The sequence below is a fragment of the Tupaia chinensis genome, unplaced genomic scaffold, assembly GCF_000334495.1.
Source record: "Tupaia chinensis unplaced genomic scaffold, TupChi_1.0 Scaffold000212_1, whole genome shotgun sequence".
Taxonomy (NCBI): domain Eukaryota; kingdom Metazoa; phylum Chordata; class Mammalia; order Scandentia; family Tupaiidae; genus Tupaia; species Tupaia belangeri.
In genome coordinates, this window is record NW_006159687.1 from 348,995 (window position 1) to 363,535 (window position 14,541).

A 14,541-nucleotide genomic window follows, 5' to 3' on the forward strand; every position below is an offset into this window, starting at 1 on the left:
AAAAAAAAAAGTTTCTCAGGAAAAAAAATATATCTATTCAATGACTGCAGTAGGATATGTAGCCCCAGCTAGGTGCTACTTTATAGGATGCATAAAGTTAGACTTGTGCTCATGGAAATGTGTGTGTCACCTGTGTTTGCTATGAGGGTATTTGGATTGATGAGGGTCTTTGGTGATTCAATAAAATGTGGGGGGAAAATGGTATAGAAAGCAAACATAGATAACAGAGACAGTGTGGGAGGAGAATAGGAGGTGGCAGAGGGTAAGAGATAGGGAACCAAGGATGGGGGGAAAAAAGCAAAACATACAGGAAGATCATTTGCTGACAATAACATGTTTGTTGATGTGCTCGATTGAGACAATATACAGTGTACTCTGGATGGAAAATCTCATTGTGTATGCTGTAATGATGTACAGTGAATGAATGCAAATAAATAAATTAAAAAAAAAAAAAGAAAGAGGAGAAATACATGTGGGTCACAGCCCCAAAAGAGAGGACCACTGAAACACTCACTGAGATTTTCATTGGACTAGTATACTGAGTTGTCAGAAAAGTCATGACTTATGTTTTCTGTTTTTTCAAAGGACATTTATTTATATAAAGGACAAAGATAAATCAATGATATAGTGCCCATTTTGTTCAATAACCTTTTGCCATCTTTCAGTGGGCTTCATAATTTCTTGTTCATAAAAGGACCTTTGCGAAAAAAAGGTGCACATTTGCACCCTCATCTGAACTGAACGTTGTACCATGCAAGGAATTCTGAAGAGGACGAACCAAGTGGAAGTCTGATGGTGCAAGGTCAGGTGAGTACTGTGGGTGTGGCAGCACATCTCATCCATGCTCCAACAATTTCTGACAAGTGGGTGTGGTCTCACATTGTCCTGATGGAACATGACTTCTTTACAATCAATGAGCTCTGGGCGTTTCTGGATGATGGGTTCAAACTGTCCAATTGCTGAAGGTACACATTTGGTTCCTCAGTAGGAGCTCAAAAAACACGACACCTTGAAAATCACACCACACTGAGAGCATAGCCTTCCTCTGATGAATGTCTGCATTTGATGTCATTTGAGGCAAATCGTCATATCAGGACTAAGACCATTTGTGTTCTACATTGTCGTAAGCAATGCACTTATCACCAGTTATCAGTCACTTCAGAAAAAGATTGTTTTCCCAACTAACATACTGCAGATGTTTATACATGCCATCAAGTGAACTTCTCTGAGTTTATGAGGAGCCCAAGTACCGAGTTTCCTTATGGATTCCAGCTTCTTCAGGTTGTTGTGAATGCTTGAATGATGGCTGTTCAATGTTTCTGCAGTCTCTCATGTCATGTAACATGGGTTTGACTCAATCAATGCCTTTATTTTGTCATCATCAACCTTGGTGGGCCTCGCTGACTGAGGAGCATTGTTGAGATCAAAATCACCCGCACGGAATTTCATGTGCCATCATTGGCACTGACGTTACTGTAGAGCATTGCCACTGTAAGCTGTATGCAACCTTTCCCAAGCCGGATGTGCGAGCTCTCCTTTACAGAAGTAAAACAGTAAAATATGGCGACAACGCACAAGTTGGTCTTCCATCTTCAACTTGTAAAATCTCCAAAACTTAACCAAATCTCTTAATTTTTTTAGAATGAAGCTAGAACTGTCAGCAGTCAAATCACATAGCAACAACATAGATGTGAATGACTCTAGTACTTCCAAAAATGAACTAATGCTATCTGTTGCAAAAATGCCTCATGACTTTTCTAACCATCCAATAGGATGTGCACCTCATCCTCCCACCCACCTTACCACCTTACTACACACCAACAAGATTCCAGTATAATAACAATTGGAACAGAGCTGAAGGAGCAGTAGACTTTTTCTGGGAACTACTTAGGAAAGCCTAACCTCAGTAAGAAAGACTAAACAAGGGAAATAGAGAAATGTGAGGCCTCTGCCAACTGTAACTATGTTAACCTAGCAAGGAGCACACCTTAAACATGGCCCAGCTCCTTACTAGGTTAACATGAATCCTCACACTAAAGACCTACTTAACCTCAGTTCTTATCTGATAGAACCGGTCCAGCTTTGAGGACATGGCAAGGCATGTCGGTAGGCAAGAAAAATCAGTCTGAAGAGACAAAATGAGCAGAAGACCCAGATTCAGATATGACACAGATGTCAGAATTACAAATAGGGAGTTTATATGCAAAACAGCAAGACCCCCAAAATATTCAAGAACTGTGGGAGAATTAGAAGAGTTGTAAAGTAAGTATAATATAGAATACAAGGGAGTTGTCAAACAAAAAACATAATGGGGGTGTCAACTGGACACAGGAGCTAACAGAAAGAGTTCCCACTGGCCACAGTTGGAATCATCTGAGCAACAAAATAAGTAAATAAGTATTAGATTATAATCCAAAATATAGAATACATATCCATGAGTTCATAATATAAATCAATGGCTAAATAAGAAATAAATCTCCAATACGGAATTCCAAAGAAGTTACAAAGCTATGCAGTCTTCATGGAAGAGGAACATAAGTCTAGTCTGTGTAGTGACTCTTTCTAAAGCATAGTATAGAGGGGCCAGCAGGTTGTGTAATAGCTAATGTGCTGGACTCTTACATGACCAACTGTGGTTCAAGTCCCAGACCCAGCGGCTTGAAAATCACACCAAGGTACACGTGCCTACAAGCCCAAAATCCTGAGAGGAGAATGAAGGAGAAGGGATTATGGCATGGACACTCTTCCAAGAGGGCAGGGAAGATTTCTCACTTTCCCTCTCTCTATCTCTCTGTCTCTCTCTCTCTCTCTCCCTCTCTCAACAGAGAGAGCTCTGTTGAGCACACACACTCTATGACAAAAACAAAACAAACAAAAAAGTATAGAAAGTGTAACTTTATAGTGAAGCATGTGACAAAAACAACCTCTGCCAAATGTTTGGCGTTGACATCAATAGTAGTAAGGCATGTGGAAAGCATATGGTAAGTATGTCTTTACATCTGTGACCATCCTCCTCAAAACCCCAAACTCCAGTCTAATTGTATGAAAGGGATCAGATAAATCCCAGTTGTGGGATCTTTACAAAATATCTGACAGTATCAAAACTGTCAAGGTCACCAAAAACAAGGAACGTTTGAGAAACTGTCACAGTCAGATGGAGCCCAACGAGACATTGCAATGTAATGTGTTGTCCTGGACAGAATCCCTGAACAGAAAAAGAGCCAGGTAAAAACTAAGGAAATATGAAAAAGCATGAACTTTAATAATAAGATATTGATGTTAGTTTATTAATGATCATAAAAGTACTATACTATTGTAAGATGTTAATAAAGGGAGAAATAAACATGTAAAATAGCCAGGAAGAAACTAAAGAGAAAATCTACAGGCGTGCTAATCGTACCTGATATGAAAATGTACTACAGATCTCTGTAATTAAAGCTTTGTGCTACTGATGCTTAAAGTAACAGACCAATGTAATAGAATATAAAGCCCAGAAATAGAGCCAAATAGATGTAGAAATTTAATATATAAGGAATCATCTCAAATCACAGGAGCAAACATGTAATAAATAGTACTGCATCTACTGGCTAATCATTTGGGGGGAAAATTAGATATAGGTCTCACACTTACACACAAGAATAAACTTCATGAATTATGGAATATAAATATTTTTAACTGCCTGAAGATGCGTGTACTTACTATAGAGAGAGTCAGAGACAAAGGAAGCACCGCCCCAATGGAATGTGGTCACACAACAGTCCCTTTTCCTCCATGTCTCACCAGTCAGGTTTGGGGCACACACACACACACACACACACACACGCACACGCACACCTGGTAAATGGATAAACAAGTCGCAGTACATCCATAGGATGGAATATCATTAATACAAGTAACATGTATGTTGCAGAACATCCATAGGAACATACCATTAATACAAGTAACATGTATGAATTGCAAAGCATATGTCAATAAAAGAAGCCAGACCCCAAAAACTACATACTTCTTTATTCCAATTAGATTGGGCAAAGAGGCATAAGGAAATTTTTAAGGATAAAATCTGTTTAAAATAAGAAAGGTTAAACTAACTTTTGTGACATTGTAAGTGGAATTGAAATTTGAACTCATGGTTTTAATATAGAAATAATAATAAGTGTGTTTGTGTGTGTGTGTACACGTACATACAATTCCTGGATGGGTCTATGGAGAGAAGCCAGCACCCATAGTAGACACTGCCAGAAAGCAAAGAAATACTGAAAACTGATGAGAATGTGTCAAAAGGACAGAAGATCCAACATGAAAAAAAATCCCAATGGCCAAATCTGGGACAATCTGAGTATCAAAATAAATAATGATAGTAATGGTATACAACTCCCAAATTGAAATAATTACTCATGAGACCAATTTAATTAACAGATAAGTAGGGAGAGGGGAAAACTGTTTCTTTAAAGAACTCCACTTAATAAATGTTAGAGAAAAATGGAAATAGAGAATCACTATTTGGGGGCTGGCCCTGGAGCACAGTGGTCAAATGCTGTATATAGGAAAGCCAGTGCTCTCCCAGGAAAACTGAAGTCAGACACACATAAATGAGAGATTTAAAACGACCCAGAAAATGGCCAGCTTAACCTTAGGGACAAGTCCAGAGTTGAACGTTATCTTCCAGAATTTAAACAGCAAGATCGGACCACAGCAAAAGATAAAGTACATGAGTTTGAACTGGCAAACTAGAATTTTATGACTTTTGACTAAAACATTACTGACCTATGCTTTGTTTTCCAGTGTAAGGAGTTTTGTCTTCTCTCGAGTTGTGGACAGGGCCATGTACCTACTATTTGAACAGAATCCTAACCTGTCTCCTGGCTTTAAGTATTAAGCAAAGTTCTCTTAACATTTTTTGATTTATTAAAGATAAAACTGCCTTTCTTGAAATTAAAAACTGTATTTTAAAAACACCTATTTAGTAACCACAGTAAGCTATATAGCCTCAGCTATGTGCTATTTATTAGTATATTCATACTACCCACAGAGTTTCATGCCTGAAGTCAACTTTCATTCCTAAATATACATATCAGCTCAACTTACTATTGAAAATATTTTGATTAATTAAGATATTTTGTGAATCAATACATTGTGGGAAAGAATAAAGGAATGGAAAGCAACTGAAGAAACCAGAGACAGGGACAGGAGGAGGATGGGAAATGGCAGAGGGTGAGAAATGGGGGGGGGGGAATATATATATATATGTGTGTGTGTATATCTATATATGAAAGGTCAAATGGAAAATTATTTGTTGATGATAACATGTATGATCAAGCCACTTTACAGTGTGTTCTGGCTAGAAAATAGCATTGTGTATGCTGCGGAGATCTTCAGTGAAAGTATGTAAAGTGAATAAATTAATAATAAAAAAAGAAAATTTTTTAAGAAAAAGGAAAATCAGAACCTACATGACTGACCATGGTTTGAGTCCAGGCCCCAACAACTTGATAAACACGCTAAGCATGTGTTCATGCACATCCAAAAACCTGATGGGACAGTAGGGATTGCGGGGTGACCACACCCCAGTGGGGAGTGCACCCTATTCTCTTCTTTCTCTTTCTCTCTCTCTACAGAGAGTGCACATGCCCTCAGGCAATTTAAAGAAAGAATGAGAGAAGAAAGAAAAAAAGAGAAGAAAGAAAGAAGGAAGAAAGACTAACAGAATGAAAGAAAAGAAAATTACCATTTGGCAAACAGCACAGCAATAATCTTTTAAAGAATCATCAGTGGATGCTAAAATTGATGGGCAAAATTAGAATACAAACAAAAACCATAGGTGTCCCAAAATATCTCTCAAGAGATTTATCAATTATGAAAGAGAAATGTTATATTTCTGGTAGAACAGAATCTGATACCACCACCTCAACCTAGAGATCTGATTGGCATCACTAGCCAATGGAACAAAATGTATCCTGATATAATATGCTAAAATGGTATAACATTACTTTTTGATATTTTTGTGAAAAGGTATAACATGGGTTTAATAATGACATATCAGACAAATCAAAATTGAGGAACTTTTAATAAAATATCTAACCTATTTGTTTCAAAAATGCATGGGACATGGAAAACTAAGAATAAGTTATACATTACAGAAAATGAAGAAGACATGAAAAGTAAATACAATACATAGTCCTATAGCAGAAAATGAGTATTAGCAGGACAATTGATGAAATCTAATAAAGTTGATAGATTAATATAACAATGTTAATGTCCTGATTTTGAAATCTATAATGTGGTTGTTTTTGAGAAATAATTCTCTATGTCTTGTAGACAAAGGTACCTACTGCCTTTGTTTTTAACTATCTTCTCAGGAATTTTTAGATAACAATCTTCATCTTTCAAGATGCAAAGGGCAGGCGTGCTTATTAGCTATTATAAAAGATCCAGTGTCCCTAAGCTTGAAATTCCTTTCCTATAAGGCAATACATTGCTTGAGCAGGCATCTTTCTATCTAAACCCCTTCATATGTCCCTGTGGGAACTGAGGCACAGGGAATCTATGCAAATGTTGATATGCTGACTATTATCATGAATAATTAGCTGCCCTAAAATTTTGACCCAGAAGTTTTATGTCTTTTATCAGCATGAAACTATGGCAGACTCCAAGAAATATTGGCAGCCTCGAGGAGCTCAGACAGCGCCAGGCTCACTGCCAGCAAGAAAGTGGTGATTTCAGGCCTACAAGCTTACAGGACTGAATTCTGTCAGCAATAAGTGATCTTGGAAAGGAAGCCTGAGCTCCAGAAAAGAACACAGCCCAGACAACACACTGATTTCCGTCTTGTGAGACTAAGAATAGGACCTAGCTCAGCCATGCCCAGACTCCTAACTCACAGAAACTGTGAAGTAATAAAGGTCTGAAGTAGTTTCCTTCAAAGCAATAGAAAATGAAAACATTATGAAACTGAACTCCACTCTGATATTAATGTCCTTAAGGACCAACGATATAGTATGTTTTAGAGGAAACACTTTCTTCTGTAAAGGGTCTTTACTTCGGGGGTCAAGGAGCCTCAGTCCAATACAATGTGTTAGTGGCAAAATTAAGCCTTTGGAAATATTCCATGAACAATAGGGTTGAACACTGTAAAAAGTAACTCTCAGTAATTACACCTTCTCTACTCCACAGGGAAAGAATAATGACTTTCTTCTTTTTGTTTATTTGTATGAGCATGGAATACTTCTTTATTAATACTTGTGAGTCGCTAAAATGAAAATTGCATTAGAGAAAGAAACAGAGAAACCAACTATATTGAGATGTTGCTTTGATAGCCTACTTATGGCAGAATCAAGCCTCAGGTGGCTTCCAGTTCTACGGGAAGATTGTAGAAAAAAAGAAAGAAGTTGCTTTGAAAAATAAAATACAGGCATGCGAGGGAGAAGTGGCATGAGAGTTTCTTAGGGGCAGATTATGGCAGGGAATGGGACAGAAAAAAGAGATACTTGATAAAAAGAGACAGCTAGAAAATTCCTGGGAGATGACATGGTTCATGAGGATTTTTCTGGAAAAACTCTGAATTTTAGTATGTGAGACTCCTGTTGTGCCCCCACATATTTTCAGTAAAAAAGCAAACATTTTGCTAGGCTTGGTTGGATTGGATTTCTTGTGGAGGTTACACTTGACTGAAACAGATTAGTCTATGGTGACTCCAGATAGGGTCGGTCAACATCTGGTTTTGTTTTGTTTTGTTTTGTTTTGTTTTGTTTTGTTTTTTTCTCTTTCAGACTAGAAAGACCCTGAAGTGTACAGTTATTCATCTGTCCTGTCATTTTTACAATAATAACTCTAAAAATGATGACACTTTGAAAAAACTATAGCCTTTTATCCTTATATCAGCTTTATTTTTGTTGTTGATGTTTATTTTTTTCTTCTGCATAAGAAAGACAGAGAAACACATCCAACAGCCCCTTACACTGTGATCCAACTCAAGATTTAGCAAGCCTGAACAGTGGACACATGTGCACACACAGTGTGGAGTGGGAGACCCTCCAGGACACAACCCAGGACTTTGCCATAGGGGTCCAGTTGCATAACTGTGGAGCCACTGTCTGGCCCCTACATGGACTTTATTTTATCAGAGAAATAAAAGTAGAGGATTGGGACCAGCATTTGGCGTAATGGCTATGTCACTGGACTCCCACGTAGTCGACCGTGGTTCGAGTCCCGAACCTGGTGACTTAAACTCACGCCGGGCGCGTGTGCATGTGTGCCCAAGATCCCGAGAAGAGAATGGAGGAGAAGGGATTGTGGCGTGGCCATCCCCCTGGGGGGTGATTTCTCGCTTTCTGTCTCTATGTCTCTCTCTGTCTGTCTGGCGAGCGCACACGCCCTATAGCAAAAATCTCTCCAAAAAAAAAAAAAAAGAAAGGAAATAAAAGTAGAGGATTTACACAACCTAGGGAATCCTTTATAGTTTTCTAATGTTTATTGTCACAATGAAAATGAAGAATTAGAAGTAGGAGAAATTGCAAAGACTGTCACTACAACCTGAGACATTAAGACAAAGTTTACTTTCAACAAATTTTATTTTCAATTTTATTTTAGCTATTTTCCTCTCTTTTTATTTTTATTTTGTTGCCCACATTCACTTCTTTTTTGGAAGGCAAGTCCTCTCCAGATCTGCTTGAACTAAATACTGAACACATAATTATTTCCTTCTGTTTTATTAAAATAATGATAGTGCATTTAATCTTCAAGTTTTTCTTTGCTGCATTTGCAAAAGTAAATAAATAAAATGTAATGTGCTGTGTTAATTAGTATATTTGTAATTACCATTTGGACAAACTGTACTTTTAGTAGTTCAAAATATTTTTTATTAAATGGAGTTTGCACAAGACAGCAGTATGTTGTGAAGGTTATGTGTATGTAAATTCTTCTGAAACATGTGTTGTATGATTTCAATTCTGTTTCCCCTTTTCTTTCAGTGGAAAGGAAATCTTTCTACAAAGTTGCAAATTGTTGGAAAATCTTGCTAGGGCCATCCCTCCCAACCTCATTCCATCCTGCCTTTTTCTCTCCAATACCCACAGGCTCTTCCTGAGATACTCCCAGGAAGTCTGTGTTTTATCCTTTATTCATGACTGAGTGCATGCATGTACACATGAAAGTGGAAGAGAGGTGGGAGAATACCCTCGAAGAGTCTGGCCCTGCCATAACTCCCCGCCTCCAGTCTTTCAGTCCTGCCCTTCAGACTTTGGGCCGCCATGAGCGTATGTGCCCAGTGTGTTTCAGGCTGACCAGGCTGGAACTGGAATTGTGACCACCATGTGGGATCCAGTTTTTCTTGAGCAGAGCATCATTTCTGTGCCACAGAGCTGTCCCAAACTATCTGAATGTAAAACACAGTTTTGCTTATTGAGACCTTCATTTAAGAGTAGCTATAAAAATTTCTGTTTATGAGATTTCTCCTTAGGTATAGTTGTAAATATTTCAGTTTATCAATGAAACAAATAAAACACAAAGCTACTAATAACCAGAATTCGTTCATACAGTTTTTCACTCCGTTCTCTTTATAAATTGTACAGTATTTATTTATTTATTTATTTTAATATTCTGGGTCACCAGCAATGGACTCTCATGGAAGTAGTCCTTTCACAAAGCCCCTCTTTTTTTAATTTATAGATTTGTTATCATTATTCATACATTAAATCACTATACATCATTTAGATTGTGAAGAGACTTTACCCAGCATGATACACACCTCAGTCCAGTTTTAACTTTTAAAAAACATTTACTACTGCCCTCTGGTGACAATATGCATTGAAATTAATAAATGTGACACAGTCCCCTATCCTCATATACCATTTTTCTTTAGAAATTGGAAATTGAGACTATTTATATAAGCATGGGGCAGCCTTCACTGCTTCTGTCCTGTTCCCACTAAACAAGTCAACATGAATTCGTGTATTTTTATTTTATTCCACTTGTTTCTATCTCTTAAAATTCTGAAAACTGGATAGTCAGCATGGGAATGATGCAGTGATAACATATCGTCACCTTTTATATCTGCTACATGCTTATCAAAATAATTTCAGTTTTCCATTTATAAAAACAAGAGACAGAAAGCAATACCCAATAAGGAGTGGTCACATCACAATCCTTTCTCCTCCATTTCTCCATCCTGTCAGGATTTGGGGAAAACACACATACACATATGACCAGCCTGTTATTCAAGACACCAAGGCCAGGATTTGAACCACTGTTGGCTATGTGAGATCCAGCTTCCTTATCCACTAGTCCATGGGACCAACGCACTGTTGCTATATTTTCTTATTTCAGCTTTGTATTTGTTAAAAAATTGCCATGGATTTTGTGATATTTAGAGAATCAGTGTACAGTTTCTCAATGGGTTTCACAGAACTTTAGTCTCCTGAAATGCTTCATGAAATAAAGATTCTACAGCCCTGTAAACTTGGGAAATTGTACTCCTATATATCCCTCCTAGAGATTCACAATTCAAAAGAGGCAATTCAAAGATTCAGAGTAGTCATGTAGGAAAGAAAACGGCTTAATTTTGTTAACTCAGTGTTAGTTAAATTTATTTGACTTCAGAACACTTTTTTTCATATAAGACTCTTAGCATCAAGCTACCATTCAAAGATTATGCTTTGAGAAATATTGACTTTAAAAGCTCATAAACCAGCACATTTTATCATTTACAATTTCCATATAATGAATTTGTTTGGAAATTCATAGAAATAAACCTAGATCAGTGGTTCCTGACCCCAAATGATCTTGCTTTCCCAAGGGACATTAGCAATGCTTAACATTATTTTTTGTCACAACTTGGAGTTGTTATTAGCATCTAGTTCTAACAGAGGCTAGGAATGATGCTAAACATCCATGACAGACAGAGTAGTTCTACACAACACAAAGTATCTCTCCTATCTGCCAACAGTGCCGGGAATGTGAAATTCTGACCTAGACAGTGGGGTGGGATTGGAGGTGGGGACGAAGAAAGTTTCTTTTTGATTTTATGCAAGCATATTTTAATTACTTTTGTAAACAATGTATTTACCTTATAGGAAAGTTGAAAAAATACACCAAATGAAAATTTTAAATTATCCAGACACAATTGCTGTTAATGCTAGTAGAAATATTATAGCAGGAGTGTACATTCTACCTCTACATCCCATTCCAAGTTTCTTGAAATAGAAAAATAGTAAGTTCACAGACTAGCTCTGCAAGCAACAGTATCGAGCTGTTCAAAAGGAGCCAAAGCCTCAGTGGCAACAGCAGTTTGAGTCCCAAACCTGATCAGCCTGAAACAAGTCAGTCATGCCCACAACTGCTCAAGATCCAAAGAGCTGGGATTAGGACCACTCAAGACCTTCTGCCCAGACTCTACCCTCCTGCCCCCCAGATCTAGCCAGGATCCAGGACAAGTCAATCAGCTGCCATCCATATCTGAGTTCTGAGTGGCCCCATTCAGGGATTAGGACCGCTGAAGACCTTCTACCCAGACTTTATGCTCCTGCCTCCCAGATCTAGCCAGGAGCCAGGACAGGCCAATTAGCTGTCAGTCAAGACAAAGATATTACTATATTCATTATCATCAGCAAATAGCTTCTCATTTTTTGTCAAATAAACATACTTTTACTCATTTTTTTCTTCCCCTTTTCCCTCCCCCTTCCTCTCATGCTAAACTGTTTTTCTCCACATTTTATTGATTCATGAAAGATCTTAAACTAAAAATATGGACAAAGCTAGAATTTAGTGACAAGTGCACTATAATTTTCTACTAAAACATTTACTTCTCTATGTACCTTTTTTTTGGGGTGGGGGGGAGGTTTTCACTACGGGGCGTGTGCGCTCACCAGAAAGACAGAGAGAGACAGAGAGACAGAAAGCGAGAAATCACCCCCCAGGGGGGATGGCCACGCCGCAGTCCCTTCTCCTCCATTCTCCTCTCGGGATCTTGGGCAGCACACACATGCGGCTGGCATGAGTTTAAGCCACCGGTCTGAGGCTCAAACCGCAGTCGACTACATGGGAGTCCAGCGACATAGCCATTACGCTAACTGCTGGTCCCTCTATGTCCCCTTTTACTAAGGAGGCATAAACTAACTTATTTGAAAAAAAAAAAAAAAGGTTAATATTAATTTGGTCTGTTATTGGCAGAAAGCCCCATAAGAATTCAATTTCTGATGTAGAGCAACAGATACTATTTGTATTATTTAACTTATGCAAATAACCATTCTACCACAAAATAAGAATGTATTTAACATAGGGAGCAAGCAACGGCTCTGGCAGACTGACGTACCGTTCTGATTGGGATCCACGGAGCGGCTTCCCACCCGTGTCAGGTCACGGGACTAACTCCACCAGAGCTGTGATAGACTGAGCCGTTTCTGAGGCATCTTCAGATCTCACTAAATACGAAGGGACCACACTCAACGAGCTGTGACAAGTGATCAAAGTTATCCACAGGCTCTTTCTTTAGTTAAGGTGTACTTTCTCGGGTACAGGGATACAAGTAGTCCTGTGGGCTAAGGGTTGCTGTTGATACTGGGCTGTTACAACGCAGAGAAAGTCCACGTCGAAATCACTGTCAGATTAAGAAACTTCCACAACTTGTTTCAGTCCTTCAAATAATGGAGCAAGTTCCTTTTCTAGGCTGACAATTAGTCCTGTATTGGCATTGCTGCTGGCTATGAAACTCGCCACTAAAGGTAAGCAATTAAATTGAGCCACCTGGTAGGTGTTGTAGTAACAAATGTTCTTTGAAAGTCCCAGTTTGCTCCCTCGGTCTGTTGCAAGGGCAGAAATAGACAAGAAGCCAGGCCTCAATGCATGCTCTGGAGCATTGTCATTGGCCACTTTAATAACAAGTACTCCACCTCGATCTGACACGACCATAGCATGGAGCCCTTCAACACCGGGTAACTTTTTATACAGGAATCGCTTTAGATCATCTGCCATGATGAACTCCCTTCTGTAGATCGAGCTCCATGCCTGGGTTTCTGAGCTTTCCGGTTCCTCCCAATGCCGCCTCTGGGACAGCTTCAAAGACAGGTTCCTCTATAAGCTGCCATCACATGACTCTTGTCTGACTTTAGTTTTCCTGGAATAGCACTCCCTTCAAAACTACTAGAAGAGCAATCTGGTGTTGGTACACTCCTTCAGGTATTGTTTATCTGAGAATGTTTTGGGCTTTTCTTCCCATATAAAGTATAATCTTGCTGGACATAAAAATATAACATTGTTTTTTCACTTAGCACTTTGAATATATTTTCCCATTCTTTCCTTATTTGCATTGTTTCTGATGAGAGGTCTGCTGTCAGCCTGATGGGATACCCTGTAAAAGTAACTTGACTTTTCTCTCTTGCCAATTTTAGTATCTTGTCTGTCTGTGGTTTTAGTCAATCTGGCTATGATATACCTTGGAGAAGATTTTCTTGGATTGATTCTATGTGGGATCCTTCGTATTTCTTGGGTCTCAATATTTGAGTGCCTCTCTAGGTTTGGAAAGTGTTCTTCTAGGATTTCATGGAATAGATTATCAATGCCCTGATTAGTTTCTTCACCTTCTGGGATACTGATTATCCAGATGTTATAGCACCTAATGGTATCTAGTATTACTTGTATATTATTCTCTTTGGGGGAAAGTTATTTTCTCAGTCTTTTTTGGTGAATTTTTCCTGGTCAGAGAGGTTCTATCTTCTACATCTGAGATTCGATCTTCTGTATGATCTAACCTGCTTTTTTATTTTTAAAGAATTATTTATTCAATTTTATTTATTCATTCATTCATTTTAATTTGACCAGAGAGAGGGAGAGAGAGCAAGCAAGAGAGTGATAAAGCAAGCCACTGGGTCTAGGATTCAAACACTGGTTGGCCAAGTGGAAGTGTCCAGCATCTTAGCCACCATGCCACCTGATGGTCCCCTAATCTGTTTTTAATACTTTCAAGGGAGGCTTTGATTTCTTGTATTACAGCCTTTATCTCTGTTTCATTTGATTTTTTTTTTTTTATGGTGTGTATTTCCTCTTCGAGATTGTACAAGAACTTCCTCACCTCCTGGAACTCATTGTCTCTTTTCTCCTGCATCTTTTGGAGTTCATTGTCTCTCTTCTCTTGCATCTCTGTTAGCTTAGTCACTATGAATATTCTAAATTCTTTATCTGACATTTCCATGATTTCCATTGTATTGTGAGCAGATGATGAAGAGCTCTTCTTTCCCCTTGGGGGAGAGATATTTTCTTGGTTTCCCAAATATCTTGTACCTGCGTGGTGGTTTCTGGTCATCTGATGGGTTATTTTCTTTATTTCTTACTTTTTTGAAGTTAATTCTGAGTGTTAGAGGCATGTGGGAGGAGATGATCCACAATATTTCTGCAGTTCTGTTTTCCTGATCCTCACCAAGCAACCACCACTTTAGTCATTGGTACTGGATATTACAAAGGGCTCACAGTTTCTAGAAAATGGTGTACCTGGGCTGAGCTGTGGAATTTCAACTGAGAATTCAGAGGTGTTTGGGAGGAGATAAATCACACTCA

The 14,541-nt window shown here is 38.4% G+C and overlaps 1 pseudogene; it reads right to left on the minus strand.

Annotated features, from left to right (window-relative positions):
• Window positions 1-12,581: 12,581 nt before the first annotated feature.
• Window positions 12,582-12,963, minus strand: LOC102483204 (ragulator complex protein LAMTOR3 pseudogene; annotated as a pseudogene).
• Between the last annotated feature and the right edge of the window lie 1,578 nt (window positions 12,964-14,541).